The sequence below is a fragment of the Aristolochia californica genome, unplaced genomic scaffold, assembly GCF_029961685.1.
Source record: "Aristolochia californica isolate CCGP_79_NKW_82.1479 unplaced genomic scaffold, dmAriCali1.0.hap1 SCAF_1, whole genome shotgun sequence".
Taxonomy (NCBI): domain Eukaryota; kingdom Viridiplantae; phylum Streptophyta; class Magnoliopsida; order Piperales; family Aristolochiaceae; genus Aristolochia; species Aristolochia californica.
Window position 1 is genome coordinate 43156441 of NW_027181770.1, and position 21949 is coordinate 43178389.

The window sequence follows — 21949 nt, forward strand, 5'->3', positions numbered from 1 at the left end:
ATTGCCCATCTACAAAAAGCTGACCCAACGATCATGGATGATTGTAAAGTGATTTATCATGCGTAACGGGCTATATTACCCTAAGAAATGACTTATGGATTCGGATTCAAGACTCAGTTAAAAATCCCAGCCTCCCCCTTTTTCATGATGATTGCAAAACCTGATATATAAAAACTAAGAAAAGCCTACAATCCTTAAAAATTACAGAAACTCCTTGGAATTATCTCGCTCTACATTTGTGCACTGTGCATTTTCATTTTAGATGTACACTTTTTTCCTAAATCAAAACTTTCAGTTTTCGCTCTCCCTTCATCCCGTAAACCAAAAAGGCAATAGATCACTACAAAATGAAAATTTTACTGTTCTTGTACGGAAAAAAAATTTAAAACAATAACAAATGTAAGTAAAGAAAATTTATTCACACACCACAAATGAACACAAAAGTTTGTTTGTCCAAGTTTGGGAAATTCCACTAGTTCAACCCCAACAGCTTGGAATTTTATAAGAAAGAGATTTCCTCCACACATGCTTAAAAAATGGATTTGCATGTTTTAAACATGTTAAAGATGAAAATCACGTATGGATCCAAAGCTTTTGAAGAAAATAACAAACGCTCATTAAATTCTCAAGTGAACGTGCGGTGGGATATTCACCCCAGTCAAATAAGCCATTATATTGCCCATCTACAAAAAGCTGACCCAACGATCATGGATGATTGTAAAGTGATTTATCACGCGTAACGGGCTATATTACCCTAAGAAATGACTTATGGATTGGGATTCAAGACTCAGTTAAAAAACCCAGCCTCCCCCTTTTTCCCGACGATTGCAAAACCTGATATATAAAAACTAAGAAGAGCCTACAATCCCTAAAAATTTCAGAAACTCCTTGGAATTATCTCGCTCTATATTTGTGCACTGTGCATTTTCATTTTAGATGTACACTTTTTTCATAAATCAAAACTTTCAGTTTTCGCTCTCCCTTCATCCCGTAAACCAAAAAGGCAATAGATCACTACAAAATGAAAATTTTACAGTTCATGTACGGAAAAAAAATTTAAAACAATAACAAATGTAAGTAAAGAAAATTTATTCACACGCCACAAATGAACACAAAAGTTTTTTTGTCCAAGTTTGGGAATTTCCACTAGTTCAACCCCAACGGCTTGGAATTTTATAAGAAAGAGATTTCCTCCACACATGCTTAAAAAATGGATTTGCATGTTTTAAACATGTTAAAGATGCAAATCACGTATGGATCCAAAGCTTTTGAAGAGAATAACAAACGCTCATTAAATTCTCAAGTGAACGTGCGGTGGGAAATTCACCCCAGTCAAACAAGCCATTATTTTGCCCGTCTACAAAAAGCTGACCCAACGATCATGGATGATTGTAAAGTGATTTATCATGCGTAACGGGCTATATTACCCTAAGAAATGACTTATGGATTGGGAGTCAAGACTCAGTTAAAAATCCCAGCCTCCCCCTTTTTCCCGACGATTGCAAAACCTGATATATAAAATCTAAGAAGAGCCTACAATCCCTAAAAATTACAGAAGCTCCTTGGAATTATCTCGCTCTACATTTGTGCACTGTGCATTTTCATTTTAGATGTACCCTTTTTTCATATATCAAAACTTTGAGTTTTCGCTCTCCCTTCATCCCGTAAACCAAAAAGGCAATAGATCACTACAAAATGAAAATTTTACTGTTCATGTACGGAAAAAAAATTTAAAACAATAACAAATGTAAGTAAAGAAAATTTATTCACACACCACAAATGAACACAAAAGTTTTTTTGTCCAAGTTTGGGAAATTCCACTAGTTCAACCCCAACAGCTTGGAATTTTATAAGAAAGAGATTTCCTCCACACATGCTTAAAAAATGGATTTGCATGTTTTAAACATGTTAAAGATGCAAATCACCTATGGATCCAAAGCTTTTGAACAGAATAACAAACGCTCATTAAATTCTCAAGTGAACGTGCGGTGGCATATTCACCCCAGTCAAACAGGCCATTATATTGCCCATCTACAAAAAGCTGACCCAACGATCATGGATGATTGTAAAGTGATTTATCATGCGTAACGGGCTATATTACCCTTAGAAATGACTTATGGATTCGGATTCAAGACTCAGTTAAAAATCCCTGCCTCCCCCTTTTTCCCGACGATTGCAATACCTGATATATAAAAACTAAGAAAAGCCTACAATCCCTAAAAATTAAAGAAACTCCTTGGAATTATCTCGCCCTACATTTGTCCACTGTGCATTTTCATTTTAGATGTACACTTTTTTCATAAATCAAAACTTTGAGTTTTCGCTCTCCCTTCATCCCGTAAACCAAAAAGGCAATAGATCACTACAAAATAAAAATTTTACTGTTCTTGTACGGAAAAAAATTTAAAACAATAACAAATGTAAGTAAAGAAAATTTATTCACACACCACAAATGAACACAAAAGTTTTTTTGTCCAAGTTTGGGAAATTCCACTAGTTCAACCCCAACAGCTTGGAATTTTATAAGAAAGAGATTTCCTCCACACATGCTTAAAAAATGGATTTGCATGTTTTAAACATGTTAAAGATGCAAATCACCTATGGATCCAAAGCTTTTGAACAGAATAACAAACGCTCATTAAATTCTCAAGTGAACGTGCGGTGGCATATTCACCCCAGTCAAACAAGCCATTATATTGCCCATCTACAAAAAGCTGACCCAACGATCATGGATGATTGTAAAGTGATTTATCATGCGTAACGGGCTATATTACCCTAAGAAATGACTTATGGATTCGGATTCAAGACTCAGTTAAAAATCCCAGCCTCCCCCTTTTTCATGATGATTGCAAAACCTGATATATAAAAACTAAGAAAAGCCTACAATCCCTAAAAATTACAGAAACTCCTTGGAATTATCTCGCTCTACATTTGTGCACTGTGCATTTTCATTTTAGATGTACACTTTTTTCCGAAATCAAAACTTTCAGTTTTCGCTCTCCCTTCATCCCGTAAACCAAAAAGGCAATAGATCACTACAAAATGAAAATTTTACTGTTCTTGTACGGAAAAAAAATTTAAAACAATAACAAATGTAAGTAAAAAAAATTTATTCACACACCACAAATGAACACAAAAGTTTGTTTGTCCAAGTTTGGGAAATTCCACTAGTTCAACCCCAACAGCTTGGAATTTTATAAGAAAGAGATTTCCTCCACACATGCTTAAAAAATGGATTTGCATGTTTTAAACATGTTAAAGATGCAAATCACGTATGGATCCAAAGCTTTTGAAGAAAATAACAAACGCTCATTAAATTCTCAAGTGAACGTGCGGTGGGATATTCACCCCAGTCAAATAAGCCATTATATTGCCCATCTACAAAAAGCTGACCCAACGATCATGGATGATTGTAAAGTGATTTATCATGCGTAAGGGGCTATATTACCCTAAGAAATGACTTATGGATTGGGATTCAACACTCAGTTAAAAAACCCAGCCTCCCCCTTTTTCCCGACGATTGCAAAACCTGATATATAAAAACTAAGAAGAGCCTACAATCCCTAAAAATTTCAGAAACTCCTTGGAATTATCTCGCTCTATATTTGTGCACTGTGCATTTTCATTTTAGATGTACACTTTTTTCATAAATCAAAACTTTCAGTTTTCGCTCTCCCTTCATCCCGTAAACCAAAAAGGCAATAGATCACTACAAAATGAAAATTTTACAGTTCATGTACGGAAAAAAAATTTAAAACAATAACAAATGTAAGTAAAGAAAATTTATTCACACACCACAAATGAACACAAAAGTTTTTTTGTCCAAGTTTGGGAATTTCCACTAGTTCAACCCCAACAGCTTGGAATTTTATAAGAAAGAAATTTCCTCCACACATGATTAAAAAATGGATTTGCATGTTTTAAACATGTTAAAGATGCAAATCACGTATGGATCCAAAGCTTTTGAAGAGAATAACAAACGCTCATTAAATTCTCAAGTGAACGTGCGGTGGGAAATTCACCCCAGTCAAACAAGCCATTATTTTGCCCATCTACAAAAAGCTGACCCAACGATCATGGATGATTGTAAAGTGATTTATCATGCGTAACGGGCTATATTACCCTAAGAAATGACTTATGGATTGGGAGTCAAGACTCAGTTAAAAATCCCAGCCTCCCCCTTTTTCCCGACGATTGCAAAACCTGATATATAAAATCTAAGAAGAGCCAACAATCCCTAAAAATTACAGAAACTCCTTGGAATTATCTCGCTCTACATTTGTGCACTGTGCATTTTCATTTTAGATGTACCCTTTTTTCATAAATCAAACTTTGAGTTTTCGCTCTCCCTTCATCCCGTAAACCAAAAAGGCAATAGATCACTACAAAATGAAAATTTTACTGTTCATGTACGGAAAAAAAAATTTAAAAAATAAAAATGTAAGTAAAGAAAATTTATTCACACACCACAAATGAACACAAATGTTTTTTTGTCCAAGTTTGGGAAATTCCACTAGTTCAACCCCAACAGCTTGGAATTTTATAAGAAAGAGATTTCCTCCACACATGCTTAAAAAATGGATTTGCATGTTTTAAACATGTTAAAGATGCAAATCACCTATGGATCCAAAGCTTTTGAACAGAATAACAAACGCTCATTAAATTCTCAAGTGAACGTGCGGTGGCATATTCACCCCAGTCAAACAACCCATTATATTGCCCATCTTCAAAAAGCTGACCCAACGATCATGGATGATTGTAAAGTGATTTATCATGCGTAACGGGCTATATTACCCTAAGAAATGACTTATGGATTCGGATTCAAGACTCAGTTAAAAATCCCTGCCTCCCCCTTTTTCCCGACGATTGCAAAACCTGATATATAAAAACTAAGAAAAGCCTTCAATCCCTAAAAATTACAGAAACTCCTTGGAATTATCTCGCTCTACATTTGTGCACTGTGCATTTTCATTTTAGATGTACCCTTTTTTCATATATCAAAACTTTGAGTTTTCGCTCTCCCTTCATCCCGTAAACCAAAAAGGCAATAGATCACTACAAAATGAAAATTTTACTGTTCATGTACGGAAAAAAAAATTTAAAAAATAAAAATGTAAGTAAAGAAAATTTATTCACACACCACAAATGAACACAAATGTTTTTTTGTCCAAGTTTGGGAAATTCCACTAGTTCAACCCCAACAGCTTGGAATTTTATAAGAAAGAGATTTCCTCCACACATGCTTAAAAAATGGATTTGCATGTTTTAAACATGTTAAAGATGCAAATCACCTATGGATCCAAAGCTTTTGAACAGAATAACAAACGCTCATTAAATTCTCAAGTGAACGTGCGGTGGGATATTCACCCCAGTCAAACAAGCCATTATTTTGCATATCTACAAAAAGCTGACCCAACGATCATGGATGATTCTAAAGTGATTTATCATGCGTAACGGGCTATATTACCCTAAGAAATGACTTATGGATTGGGAGTCAAGACTCAGTTAAAAATCCCAGCCTCCCCCTTTTTCCCGACGATTGCAAAACCTGATATATAAAAACTAAGAAGAGCCTACAATCCCTAAAAATTACAGAAACTCCTGGGAATTATCTCGCTCTACATTTGTGCACTGTGCATTTTCAATTTTGATGTCCACTTTTTTCATAAATCAAAACTTTGAGTTTTCGCTCTCCCTTCATCCCGTAAACCAAAAAGGCAATAGATCACTACAAAATGAAAATTTTACAGTTCATGTACGGAAAAAAAATTTTAAACAATAACAAATGTAAGTAACGAAAATTTATTCACACACCACAAATGAACACAAAAGCTTTTTTTTCCAAGTTTGGGAAATTCCACTAGTTCAACCCCAACAGCTTGGAATTTTATAAGAAAGAGATTTCCTCCACACATGCTTAAAAAATGGATTTGCATGTTTTAAACATGTTAAAGATGCAAATCACGTATGGATCCAAAGCTTTTTGAAGAGAATAACAAACGCTCATTAAATTCTCAAGTGAACGTGCGGTGGCATATTCACCCCAGTCAAACAAGCCATTATATTGCCCATCTACAAAAAGCTGACCCAACGATCATGGATGATTGTAAAGTGATTTATCATGCGTAACGGGCTATATTACCCTAAGAAATGACTTATGGATTCGGATTCAAGACTCAGTTAAAAATCCCAGCCTCCCCCTTTTTCCCGATGATTGCAAAACCTGATATATAAAAACTAAGAAAAGCCTACAATCCCTAAAAATTACAGAAACTCCTTGGAGTTATCTTGCTCTACATTTGTGCACAGTGCATTTTCATTTTTGATGTCCACTTTTTTCATAAATCAAAACTTTGAGTTTTCGCTCTCCCTTCATCCCGTAAACCAAAAAGGCAATAGATCACTACAAAATGAAAATTTTACAGTTCATGTACGGAAAAAAAATTTAAAAAAATAACAAATGTTAGTAAAGAAAATTTATTCACACACCACAAAATGAACACAAAAGTTTTTTTGTCCAAGTTTGGGTAATTCCACTACTTCAACCCCAACAGCTTGGAATTTTATCAGAAAGAGATTTGCTCCAGACATGCTTAAAAAATGGATTTGCATGTTTTAAACATGTTAAAGATGCAAATCACCTACGGATCCAAAGCATTTGAAGAGAATAACAAACGCTCATTAAATTCTCAAGTGAACGTGCGGTGGGATATTCACCCCAGTCAAACAAGCCATTATTTTGCATATCAACAAAAAGCTGACCCAACGATCATGGATGATTCTAAAGTGATTTATCATGCGTAACGGGCTATATTACCCTAAGAAATGACTTATGGATTGGGAGTCAAGACTCAGTTAAAAATCCCTGCCTCCCCCTTTTTCCCGACAATTGCAAAACCTGATATATAAAAACTAAGAAGAGCCTAGAATCCCTAAAAACTACAGAAACTCCTGGGAATTATCTCGCTCTACATTTGTGCACTGTGCATTTTCATTTTAGATGTACACTTTTTTCATAAATCAAAACTTTGAGTTTTCGCTCTCCCTTCATCCCGTAAACCAAAAAGGCAATAGATCACTACAAAATGAAAATTTTACAGTTCATGTACGGAAAAAAAATTTAAAAAAATAACAAATGTTAGTAAAGAAAATTTATTCACACACCACAAAATGAACACAAAAGTTTTTTTGTCCAAGTTTGGGTAATTCCACTACTTCAACCCCAACAGCTTGGAATTTTATCAGAAAGAGATTTGCTCCAGACATGCTTAAAAAATGGATTTGCATGTTTTAAACATGTTAAAGATGCAAATCACCTACGGATCCAAAGCATTTGAAGAGAATAACAAACGCTCATTAAATTCTCAAGTGAACGTGCGGTGGGATATTCACCCCAGTCAAACAAGCCATTATTTTGCATATCTACAAAAAGCTGACCCAACGATCATGGATGATTCTAAAGTGATTTATCATGCGTAACGGGCTATATTACCCTAAGAAATGACTTATGGATTGGGAGTCAAGACTCAGTTAAAAATCCCAGCCTCCCCCTTTTTCCCGATGATTGCAAAACCTGATATATAAAAACTAAGAAAAGCCTACAATCCCTAAAAATTACAGAAACTCCTTGGAGTTATCTTGCTCTACATTTGTGCACAGTGCAGTTTCATTTTTGATGTCCACTTTTTTCATAAATCAAAACTTTGAGTTTTCGCTCTCCCTTCATCCCGTAAACCAAAAAGGCAATAGATCACTACAAAATGAAAATTTTACAGTTCATGTACGGAAAAAAAATTTAAAAAAATAACAAATGTTAGTAAAGAAAATTTATTCACACACCACAAAATGAACACAAAAGTTTTTTTGTCCAAGTTTGGGTAATTCCACTACTTCAACCCCAACAGCTTGGAATTTTATCAGAAAGAGATTTGCTCCAGACATGCTTAAAAAATGGATTTGCATGTTTTAAACATGTTAAAGATGCAAATCACCTACGGATCCAAAGCATTTGAAGAGAATAACAAACGCTCATTAAATTCTCAAGTGAACGTGCGGTGGGATATTCACCCCAGTCAAACAAGCCATTATTTTGCATATCAACAAAAAGCTGACCCAACGATCATGGATGATTCTAAAGTGATTTATCATGCGTAACGGGCTATATTACCCTAAGAAATGACTTATGGATTGGGAGTCAAGACTCAGTTAAAAATCCCTGCCTCCCCCTTTTTCCCGACAATTGCAAAACCTGATATATAAAAACTAAGAAGAGCCTAGAATCCCTAAAAACTACAGAAACTCCTGGGAATTATCTCGCTCTACATTTGTGCACTGTGCATTTTCATTTTAGATGTACACTTTTTTCATAAATCAAAACTTTGAGTTTTCGCTCTCCCTTCATCCCGTAAACCAAAAAGGCAATAGATCACTACAAAATGAAAATTTTACAGTTCATGTACGGAAAAAAAATTTAAAAAAATAACAAATGTTAGTAAAGAAAATTTATTCACACACCACAAAATGAACACAAAAGTTTTTTTGTCCAAGTTTGGGTAATTCCACTACTTCAACCCCAACAGCTTGGAATTTTATCAGAAAGAGATTTGCTCCAGACATGCTTAAAAAATGGATTTGCATGTTTTAAACATGTTAAAGATGCAAATCACCTACGGATCCAAAGCATTTGAAGAGAATAACAAACGCTCATTAAATTCTCAAGTGAACGTGCGGTGGGATATTCACCCCAGTCAAACAAGCCATTATTTTGCATATCTACAAAAAGCTGACCCAACGATCATGGATGATTCTAAAGTGATTTATCATGCGTAACGGGCTATATTACCCTAAGAAATGACTTATGGATTGGGAGTCAAGACTCAGTTAAAAATCCCAGCCTCCCCCTTTTTCCCGATGATTGCAAAACCTGATATATAAAAACTAAGAAAAGCCTACAATCCCTAAAAATTACAGAAACTCCTTGGAGTTATCTTGCTCTACATTTGTGCACTGTGCAGTTTCATTTTTGATGTCCACTTTTTTCATAAATCAAAACTTTGAGTTTTCGCTCTCCCTTCATCCCGTAAACCAAAAAGGCAATAGATCACTACAAAATGAAAATTTTACAGTTCATGTACGGAAAAAAAATTTAAAAAAATAACAAATGTTAGTAAAGAAAATTTATTCACACACCACAAAATGAACACAAAAGTTTTTTTGTCCAAGTTTGGGTAATTCCACTACTTCAACCCCAACAGCTTGGAATTTTATCAGAAAGAGATTTGCTCCAGACATGCTTAAAAAATGGATTTGCATGTTTTAAACATGTTAAAGATGCAAATCACCTACGGATCCAAAGCATTTGAAGAGAATAACAAACGCTCATAAAATTCTCAAGTGAACGTGCGGTGGGATATTCACCCCAGTCAAACAAGCCATTATTTTGCATATCTACAAAAAGCTGACCCAACGATCATGGATGATTCTAAAGTGATTTATCATGCGTAACGGGCTATATTACCCTAAGAAATGACTTATGGATTGGGAGTCAAGACTCAGTTAAAAATCCCTGCCTCCCCCTTTTTCCCGACAATTGCAAAACCTGATATATAAAAACTAAGAAGAGCCTACAATCCCTAAAAATTACAGAAACTCCTGGGAATTATCTCGCTCTACATTTGTGCACTGTGCATTTTCATTTTTGATGTCCACTTTTTTCATAAATCAAAACTTTGAGTTTTCGCTCTCCCTTCATCCCGTAAACCAAAAAGGCAATAGATCACTACAAAATGAAAATTTTACAGTTCATGTACGGAAAAAAAATTTAAAACAATAACAAATGTAAGTAAAGAAAATTTATTCACACACCTCAAATGAACACAAAAGCTTTTTTGTCCAAGTTTGGGAAATTCCGCTTGTTCAACCCCAACAGCTTGGAATTTTAAAAGAAAGAGATTTCCTCCACACATGCTTAAAAAATGGATTTGCATGTTTTAAACATGTTAAAGATGCAAATCACGTACGGATCCAAAGCTTTTTGAAGAGAATAACAAACGCTCATTAAATTCTCAAGTGAACGTGCGGTGGGATATTCACCCCAGTCAAACAAGCCATTATATTGCCCATCTACAAAAAGCTGACCCAACGATCATGGATGATTCTAAAGTGATTTATCATGCGTAACGGGCTATATTACCCTAAGAAATGACTTATGGATTCGGATTCAAGACTCAGTTAAAAATCCCAGCCTCCTCCTTTTTCCCGACAATTGCAAAACCTGATATATAAAAACTAAGAAAAGCCTACAATCCCTAAAAATTACAGAAACTCCTTGGAATTATCTCGCTCTACATTTGTGCACTGTGCATTTTCATTTTAGATGTACACTTTTTTCATAAATCAAAACTTTGAGTTTTCGCTCTCCCTTCATCCCCTAAACCAAAAAGGCAATAGATCACTACAAAATGAAAATTTTACTGTTCATGTACGGAAAAAAAAATTTAAAACAATAACAAATGTAAGTAAAGAAAATTTATTCACACACCACAAATGAACACAAAAGTTTTTTTGTCCAAGTTTGGGAAATTCCACTACTTCAACCCCAACCGCTTGGAATTTTATAAGAAAGAGATTTCCTCCACACATGCTTAAAAAATGGATTTGCATGTTTTAAACATGTTAAAGATGCAAATCACCTACGGATCCAAAGCATTTGAAGAGAATAACAAACGCTCATTAAATTCTCAAGTGAACGTGCGGTGGGATATTCACCCCAGTCAAACAAGCCATTATTTTGCATATCTACAAAAAGCTGACCCAACGATCATGGATGATTCTAAAGTGATTTATCATGCGTAACGGGCTATATTACCCTAAGAAATGACTTATGGATTGGGAGTCAAGACTCAGTTAAAAATCCCAGCCTCCCCCTTTTTCCCGATGATTGCAAAACCTGATATATAAAAACTAAGAAAAGCCTACAATCCCTAAAAATTACAGAAACTCCTTGGAGTTATCTTGCTCTACATTTGTGCACTGTGCAGTTTCATTTTTGATGTCCACTTTTTTCATAAATCAAAACTTTGAGTTTTCGCTCTCCCTTCATCCCGTAAACCAAAAAGGCAATAGATCACTACAAAATGAAAATTTTACAGTTCATGTACGGAAAAAAAATTTAAAAAAATAACAAATGTTAGTAAAGAAAATTTATTCACACACCACAAAATGAACACAAAAGTTTTTTTGTCCAAGTTTGGGTAATTCCACTACTTCAACCCCAACAGCTTGGAATTTTATCAGAAAGAGATTTGCTCCAGACATGCTTAAAAAATGGATTTGCATGTTTTAAACATGTTAAAGATGCAAATCACCTACGGATCCAAAGCATTTGAAGAGAATAACAAACGCTCATAAAATTCTCAAGTGAACGTGCGGTGGGATATTCACCCCAGTCAAACAAGCCATTATTTTGCATATCTACAAAAAGCTGACCCAACGATCATGGATGATTCTAAAGTGATTTATCATGCGTAACGGGCTATATTACCCTAAGAAATGACTTATGGATTGGGAGTCAAGACTCAGTTAAAAATCCCTGCCTCCCCCTTTTTCCCGACAATTGCAAAACCTGATATATAAAAACTAAGAAGAGCCTACAATCCCTAAAAATTACAGAAACTCCTGGGAATTATCTCGCTCTACATTTGTGCACTGTGCATTTTCATTTTTGATGTCCACTTTTTTCATAAATCAAAACTTTGAGTTTTCGCTCTCCCTTCATCCCGTAAACCAAAAAGGCAATAGATCACTACAAAATGAAAATTTTACAGTTCATGTACGGAAAAAAAATTTAAAACAATAACAAATGTAAGTAAAGAAAATTTATTCACACACCTCAAATGAACACAAAAGCTTTTTTGTCCAAGTTTGGGAAATTCCGCTTGTTCAACCCCAACAGCTTGGAATTTTAAAAGAAAGAGATTTCCTCCACACATGCTTAAAAAATGGATTTGCATGTTTTAAACATGTTAAAGATGCAAATCACGTATGGATCCAAAGCTTTTTGAAGAGAATAACAAACGCTCATTAAATTCTCAAGTGAACGTGCGGTGGCATATTCACCCCAGTCAAACAAGCCATTATATTGCCCATCTACAAAAAGCTGACCCAACGATCATGGATGATTGTAAAGTGATTTATCATGCGTAACGGGCTATATTACCCTAAGAAATGACTTATGGATTCGGATTCAAGACTCAGTTAAAAATCCCAGCCTCCTCCTTTTTCCCGATGATTGCAAAACCTGATATATAAAAACTAAGAAAAGCCTACAATCCCTAAAAATTACAGAAACTCCTTGGAATTATCTCGCTCTACATTTGTGCACTGTGCATTTTCATTTTAGATGTACACTTTTTTCATAAATCAAAACTTTGAGTTTTCGCTCTCCCTTCATCCCCTAAACCAAAAAGGCAATAGATCACTACAAAATGAAAATTTTACTGTTCATGTACGGAAAAAAAAATTTAAAACAATAACAAATGTAAGTAAAGAAAATTTATTCACACACCACAAATGAACACAAAAGTTTTTTTGTCCAAGTTTGGGAAATTCCACTACTTCAACCCCAACCGCTTGGAATTTTATAAGAAAGAGATTTCCTCCACACATGCTTAAAAAATGGATTTGCATGTTTTAAACATGTTAAAGATGCAAATCACGTATGGATACAAAGCTTTTGAAGAGAATAACAAACGCTCATTAAATTCTCAAGTGAACGTGCGGTGGCATATTCACCCCAGTCAAACAAGCCATTATATTGCCCATCTACAAAAAGCTGACCCAACGATCATGGATGATTGTAAAGTGATTTACCATGCGTAACGGGCTATATTACCCTAAGAAATGACTTATGGATTCGGATTCAAGACTCAGTTAAAAATCCCAGCCTCCCCCTTTTTCCCGATGATTGCAAAACCTGATATATAAAAACTAAGAAAAGCCTACAATCCCTAAAAATTACAGAAACTCCTTGGAGTTATCTTGCTCTACATTTGTGCACTGTGCATTTTCATTTTTGATGTCCACTTTTTTCATAAATCAAAACTTTGAGTTTTCGCTCTCCCTTCATCCCGTAAACCAAAAAGGCAATAGATCACTACAAAATGAAAATTTTACAGTTCATGTACGGAAAAAAAATTTAAAAAAATAACAAATGTTAGTAAAGAAAATTTATTCACACACCACAAAATGAACACAAAAGTTTTTTTGTCCAAGTTTGGGTAATTCCACTACTTCAACCCCAACAGCTTGGAATTTTATCAGAAAGAGATTTGCTCCAGACATGCTTAAAAAATGGATTTGCATGTTTTAAACATGTTAAAGATGCAAATCACCTACGGATCCAAAGCATTTGAAGAGAATAACAAACGCTCATAAAATTCTCAAGTGAACGTGCGGTGGGATATTCACCCCAGTCAAACAAGCCATTATTTTGCATATCTACAAAAAGCTGACCCAACGATCATGGATGATTCTAAAGTGATTTATCATGCGTAACGGGCTATATTACCCTAAGAAATGACTTATGGATTGGGAGTCAAGACTCAGTTAAAAATCCCTGCCTCCCCCTTTTTCCCGACAATTGCAAAACCTGATATATAAAAACTAAGAAGAGCCTACAATCCCTAAAAATTACAGAAACTCCTGGGAATTATCTCGCTCTACATTTGTGCACTGTGCATTTTCATTTTTGATGTCCACTTTTTTCATAAATCAAAACTTTGAGTTTTCGCTCTCCCTTCATCCCGTAAACCAAAAAGGCAATAGATCACTACAAAATGAAAATTTTACAGTTCATGTACGGAAAAAAAATTTAAAACAATAACAAATGTAAGTAAAGAAAATTTATTCACACACCTCAAATGAACACAAAAGCTTTTTTGTCCAAGTTTGGGAAATTCCGCTTGTTCAACCCCAACAGCTTGGAATTTTAAAAGAAAGAGATTTCCTCCACACATGCTTAAAAAATGGATTTGCATGTTTTAAACATGTTAAAGATGCAAATCACGTATGGATCCAAAGCTTTTTGAAGAGAATAACAAACGCTCATTAAATTCTCAAGTGAACGTGCGGTGGCATATTCACCCCAGTCAAACAAGCCATTATATTGCCCATCTACAAAAAGCTGACCCAACGATCATGGATGATTGTAAAGTGATTTATCATGCGTAACGGGCTATATTACCCTAAGAAATGACTTATGGATTCGGATTCAAGACTCAGTTAAAAATCCCAGCCTCCTCCTTTTTCCCGATGATTGCAAAACCTGATATATAAAAACTAAGAAAAGCCTACAATCCCTAAAAATTACAGAAACTCCTTGGAATTATCTCGCTCTACATTTGTGCACTGTGCATTTTCATTTTAGATGTACACTTTTTTCATAAATCAAAACTTTGAGTTTTCGCTCTCCCTTCATCCCCTAAACCAAAAAGGCAATAGATCACTACAAAATGAAAATTTTACTGTTCATGTACGGAAAAAAAAATTTAAAACAATAACAAATGTAAGTAAAGAAAATTTATTCACACACCACAAATGAACACAAAAGTTTTTTTGTCCAAGTTTGGGAAATTCCACTACTTCAACCCCAACCGCTTGGAATTTTATAAGAAAGAGATTTCCTCCACACATGCTTAAAAAATGGATTTGCATGTTTTAAACATGTTAAAGATGCAAATCACGTATGGATACAAAGCTTTTGAAGAGAATAACAAACGCTCATTAAATTCTCAAGTGAACGTGCGGTGGCATATTCACCCCAGTCAAACAAGCCATTATATTGCCCATCTACAAAAAGCTGACCCAACGATCATGGATGATTGTAAAGTGATTTACCATGCGTAACGGGCTATATTACCCTAAGAAATGACTTATGGATTCGGATTCAAGACTCAGTTAAAAATCCCAGCCTCCCCCTTTTTCCCGATGATTGCAAAACCTGATATATAAAAACTAAGAAAAGCCTACAATCCCTAAAAATTACAGAAACTCCTTGGAGTTATCTTGCTCTACATTTGTGCACTGTGCATTTTCATTTTTGATGTCCACTTTTTTCATAAATCAAAACTTTGAGTTTTCGCTCTCCCTTCATCCCGTAAACCAAAAAGGCAATAGATCACTACAAAATGAAAATTTTACAGTTCATGTACGGAAAAAAAATTTAAAAAAATAACAAATGTTAGTAAAGAAAATTTATTCACACACCACAAAATGAACACAAAAGTTTTTTTGTCCAAGTTTGGGTAATTCCACTACTTCAACCCCAACAGCTTGGAATTTTATCAGAAAGAGATTTGCTCCAGACATGCTTAAAAAATGGATTTGCATGTTTTAAACATGTTAAAGATGCAAATCACCTACGGATCCAAAGCATTTGAAGAGAATAACAAACGCTCATAAAATTCTCAAGTGAACGTGCGGTGGGATATTCACCCCAGTCAAACAAGCCATTATTTTGCATATCTACAAAAAGCTGACCCAACGATCATGGATGATTCTAAAGTGATTTATCATGCGTAACGGGCTATATTACCCTAAGAAATGACTTATGGATTGGGAGTCAAGACTCAGTTAAAAATCCCTGCCTCCCCCTTTTTCCCGACAATTGCAAAACCTGATATATAAAAACTAAGAAGAGCCTACAATCCCTAAAAATTACAGAAACTCCTGGGAATTATCTCGCTCTACATTTGTGCACTGTGCATTTTCATTTTTGATGTCCACTTTTTTCATAAATCAAAACTTTGAGTTTTCGCTCTCCCTTCATCCCGTAAACCAAAAAGGCAATAGATCACTACAAAATGAAAATTTTACAGTTCATGTACGGAAAAAAAATTTAAAACAATAACAAATGTAAGTAAAGAAAATTTATTCACACACCTCAAATGAACACAAAAGCTTTTTTGTCCAAGTTTGGGAAATTCCGCTTGTTCAACCCCAACAGCTTGGAATTTTAAAAGAAAGAGATTTCCTCCACACATGCTTAAAAAATGGATTTGCATGTTTTAAACATGTTAAAGATGCAAATCACGTATGGATCCAAAGCTTTTTGAAGAGAATAACAAACGCTCATTAAATTCTCAAGTGAACGTGCGGTGGCATATTCACCCCAGTCAAACAAGCCATTATATTGCCCATCTACAAAAAGCTGACCCAACGATCATGGATGATTGTAAAGTGATTTATCATGCGTAACGGGCTATATTACCCTAAGAAATGACTTATGGATTCGGATTCAAGACTCAGTTAAAAATCCCAGCCTCCTCCTTTTTCCCGATGATTGCAAAACCTGATATATAAAAACTAAGAAAAGCCTACAATCCCTAAAAATTACAGAAACTCCTTGGAATTATCTCGCTCTACATTTGTGCACTGTGCATTTTCATTTTAGATGTACACTTTTTTCATAAATCAAAACTTTGAGTTTTCGCTCTCCCTTCATCCCCTAAACCAAAAAGGCAATAGATCACTACAAAATGAAAATTTTACTGTTCATGTACGGAAAAAAAAATTTAAAACAATAACAAATGTAAGTAAAGAAAATTTATTCACACACCACAAATGAACACAAAAGTTTTTTTGTCCAAGTTTGGGAAATTCCACTACTTCAACCCCAACCGCTTGGAATTTTATAAGAAAGAGATTTCCTCCACACATGCTTAAAAAATGGATTTGCATGTTTTAAACATGTTAAAGATGCAAATCACGTATGGATACAAAGCTTTTGAAGAGAATAACAAACGCTCATTAAATTCTCAAGTGAACGTGCGGTGGCATATTCACCCCAGTCAAACAAGCCATTATATTGCCCATCTACAAAAAGCTGACCCAACGATCATGGATGATTGTAAAGTGATTTACCATGCGTAACGGGCTATATTACCCTAAGAAATGACTTATGGATTCGGATTCAAGACTCAGTTAAAAATCCCAGCCTCCCCCTTTTTCCCGATGATTGCAAAACCTGATATATAAAAACTAAGAAAAGCCTACAATCCCTAAAAATTACAGAAACTCCTTGGAGTTATCTTGCTCTACATTTGTGCACTGTGCATTTTCATTTTTGATGTCCACTTTTTTCATAAATCAAAACTTTGAGTTTTCGCTCTCCCTTCATCCCGTAAACCAAAAAGGCAATAGATCACTACAAAATGAAAATTTTACAGTTCATGTACGGAAAAAAAATTTAAAAAAATAACAAATGTTAGTAAAGAAAATTTATTCACACACCACAAAATGAACACAAAAGTTTTTTTGTCCAAGTTTGGGTAATTCCACTACTTCAACCCCAACAGCTTGGAATTTTATCAGAAAGAGATTTGCTCCAGACATGCTTAAAAAATGGATTTGCATGTTTTAAACATGTTAAAGATGCAAATCACCTACGGATCCAAAGCATTTGAAGAGAATAACAAACGCTCATAAAATTCTCAAGTGAACGTGCGGTGGGATATTCACCCCAGTCAAACAAGCCATTATTTTGCATATCTACAAAAAGCTGACCCAACGATCATGGATGATTCTAAAGTGATTTATCATGCGTAACGGGCTATATTACCCTAAGAAATGACTTATGGATTGGGAGTCAAGACTCAGTTAAAAATCCCTGCCTCCCCCTTTTTCCCGACAATTGCAAAACCTGATATATAAAAACTAAGAAGAGCCTACAATCCCTAAAAATTACAGAAACTCCTGGGAATTATCTCGCTCTACATTTGTGCACTGTGCATTTTCATTTTTGATGTCCACTTTTTTCATAAATCAAAACTTTGAGTTTTCGCTCTCCCTTCATCCCGTAAACCAAAAAGGCAATAGATCACTACAAAATGAAAATTTTACAGTTCATGTACGGAAAAAAAATTTAAAACAATAACAAATGTAAGTAAAGAAAATTTATTCACACACCTCAAATGAACACAAAAGCTTTTTTGTCCAAGTTTGGGAAATTCCGCTTGTTCAACCCCAACAGCTTGGAATTTTAAAAGAAAGAGATTTCCTCCACACATGCTTAAAAAATGGATTTGCATGTTTTAAACATGTTAAAGATGCAAATCACGTATGGATCCAAAGCTTTTTGAAGAGAATAACAAACGCTCATTAAATTCTCAAGTGAACGTGCGGTGGCATATTCACCCCAGTCAAACAAGCCATTATATTGCCCATCTACAAAAAGCTGACCCAACGATCATGGATGATTGTAAAGTGATTTATCATGCGTAACGGGCTATATTACCCTAAGAAATGACTTATGGATTCGGATTCAAGACTCAGTTAAAAATCCCAGCCTCCTCCTTTTTCCCGATGATTGCAAAACCTGATATATAAAAACTAAGAAAAGCCTACAATCCCTAAAAATTACAGAAACTCCTTGGAATTATCTCGCTCTACATTTGTGCACTGTGCATTTTCATTTTAGATGTACACTTTTTTCATAAATCAAAACTTTGAGTTTTCGCTCTCCCTTCATCCCCTAAACCAAAAAGGCAATAGATCACTACAAAATGAAAATTTTACTGTTCATGTACGGAAAAAAAAATTTAAAACAATAACAAATGTAAGTAAAGAAAATTTATTCACACACCACAAATGAACACAAAAGTTTTTTTGTCCAAGTTTGGGAAATTCCACTACTTCAACCCCAACCGCTTGGAATTTTATAAGAAAGAGATTTCCTCCACACATGCTTAAAAAATGGATTTGCATGTTTTAAACATGTTAAAGATGCAAATCACGTATGGATACAAAGCTTTTGAAGAGAATAACAAACGCTCATTAAATTCTCAAGTGAACGTGCGGTGGCATATTCACCCCAGTCAAACAAGCCATTATATTGCCCATCTACAAAAAGCTGACCCAACGATCATGGATGATTGTAAAGTGATTTACCATGCGTAACGGGCTATATTACCCTAAGAAATGACTTATGGATTCGGATTCAAGACTCAGTTAAAAATCCCAGCCTCCCCCTTTTTCCCGATGATTGCAAAACCTGATATATAAAAACTAAGAAAAGCCTACAATCCCTAAAAATTACAGAAACTCCTTGGAGTTATCTTGCTCTACATTTGTGCACTGTGCAGTTTCATTTTTGATGTCCACTTTTTTCATAAATCAAAACTTTGAGTTTTCGCTCTCCCTTCATCCCGTAAACCAAAAAGGCAATAGATCACTACAAAATGAAAATTTTACAGTTCATGTACGGAAAAAAAATTTAAAAAAATAACAAATGTTAGTAAAGAAAATTTATTCACACACCACAAAATGAACACAAAAGTTTTTTTGTCCAAGTTTGGGTAATTCCACTACTTCAACCCCAACAGCTTGGAATTTTATCAGAAAGAGATTTGCTCCAGACATGCTTAAAAAATGGATTTGCATGTTTTAAACATGTTAAAGATGCAAATCACCTACGGATCCAAAGCATTTGAAGAGAATAACAAACGCTCATAAAATTCTCAAGTGAACGTGCGGTGGGATATTCACCCCAGTCAAACAAGCCATTATTTTGCATATCTACAAAAAGCTGACCCAACGATCATGGATGATTCTAAAGTGATTTATCATGCGTAACGGGCTATATTACCCTAAGAAATGACTTATGGATTGGGAGTCAAGACTCAGTTAAAAATCCCTGCCTCCCCCTTTTTCCCGACAATTGCAAAACCTGATATATAAAAACTAAGAAGAGCCTACAATCCCTAAAAATTACAGAAACTCCTGGGAATTATCTCGCTCTACATTTGTGCACTGTGCATTTTCATTTTTGATGTCCACTTTTTTCATAAATCAAAACTTTGAGTTTTCGCTCTCCCTTCATCCCGTAAACCAAAAAGGCAATAGATCACTACAAAATGAAAATTTTACAGTTCATGTACGGAAAAAAAATTTAAAACAATAACAAATGTAAGTAAAGAAAATTTATTCACACACCTCAAATGAACACAAAAGCTTTTTTGTCCAAGTTTGGGAAATTCCGCTTGTTCAACCCCAACAGCTTGGAATTTTAAAAGAAAGAGATTTCCTCCACACATGCTTAAAAAATGGATTTGCATGTTTTAAACATGTTAAAGATGCAAATCACGTATGGATCCAAAGCTTTTTGAAGAGAATAACAAACGCTCATTAAATTCTCAAGTGAACGTGCGGTGGCATATTCACCCCAGTCAAACAAGCCATTATATTGCCCATCTACAAAAAGCTGACCCAACGATCATGGATGATTGTAAAGTGATTTATCATGCGTAACGGGCTATATTACCCTAAGAAATGACTTATGGATTCGGATTCAAGACTCAGTTAAAAATCCCAGCCTCCTCCTTTTTCCCGATGATTGCAAAACCTGATATATAAAAACTAAGAAAAGCCTACAATCCCTAAAAATTACAGAAACTCCTTGGAATTATCTCGCTCTACATTTGTGCACTGTGCATTTTCATTTTAGATGTACACTTTTTTCATAAATCAAAACTTTGAGTTTTCGCTCTCCCTTCATCCCCTAAACCAAAAAGGCAATAGATCACTACAAAATGAAAATTTTACTGTTCATGTACGGAAAAAAAAATTTAAAACAATAACAAATGTAAGTAAAGAAAATTTATTCACACACCACAAATGAACACAAAAGTTTTTTTGTCCAAGTTTGGGAAATTCCACTACTTCAACCCCAACCGCTTGGAATTTTATAAGAAAGAGATTTCCTCCACACATGCTTAAAAAATGGATTTGCATGTTTTAAACATGTTAAAGATGCAAATCACGTATGGATACAAAGCTTTTGAAGAGAATAACAAACGCTCATTAAATTCTCAAGTGAACGTGCGGTGGCATATTCACCCCAGTCAAACAAGCCATTATATTGCCCATCTACAAAAAGCTGACCCAACGATCATGGATGATTGTAAAGTGATTTACCATGCGTAACGGGCTATATTACCCTAAGAAATGACTTATGGATTCGGATTCAAGACTCAGTTAAAAATCCCAGCCTCCCCCTTTTTCCCGATGATTGCAAAACCTGATATATAAAAACTAAGAAAAGCCTACAATCCCTAAAAATTACAGAAACTCCTTGGAGTTATCTTGCTCTACATTTGTGCACTGTGCATTTTCATTTTTGATGTCCACTTTTTTCATAAATCAAAACTTTGAGTTTTCGCTCTCCCTTCATCCCGTAAACCAAAAAGGCAATAGATCACTACAAAATGAAAATTTTACAGTTCATGTACGGAAAAAAAATTTAAAAAAATAACAAATGTTAGTAAAGAAAATTTATTCACACACCACAAAATGAACACAAAAGTTTTTTTGTCCAAGTTTGGGTAATTCCACTACTTCAACCCCAACAGCTTGGAATTTTATCAGAAAGAGATTTGCTCCAGACATGCTTAAAAAATGGATTTGCATGTTTTAAACATGTTAAAGATGCAAATCACCTACGGATCCAAAGCATTTGAAGAGAATAACAAACGCTCATAAAATTCTCAAGTGAACGTGCGGTGGGATATTCACCCCAGTCAAACAAGCCATTATTTTGCATATCTACAAAAAGCTGACCCAACGATCATGGATGATTCTAAAGTGATTTATCATGCGTAACGGGCTATATTACCCTAAGAAATGACTTATGGATTGGGAGTCAAGACTCAGTTAAAAATCCCTGCCTCCCCCTTTTTCCCGACAATTGCAAAACCTGATATATAAAAACTAAGAAGAGCCTACAATCCCTAAAAATTACAGAAACTCCTGGGAATTATCTCGCTCTACATTTGTGCACTGTGCATTTTCATTTTTGATGTCCACTTTTTTCATAAATCAAAACTTTGAGTTTTCGCTCTCCCTTCATCCCGTAAACCAAAAAGGCAATAGATCACTACAAAATGAAAATTTTACA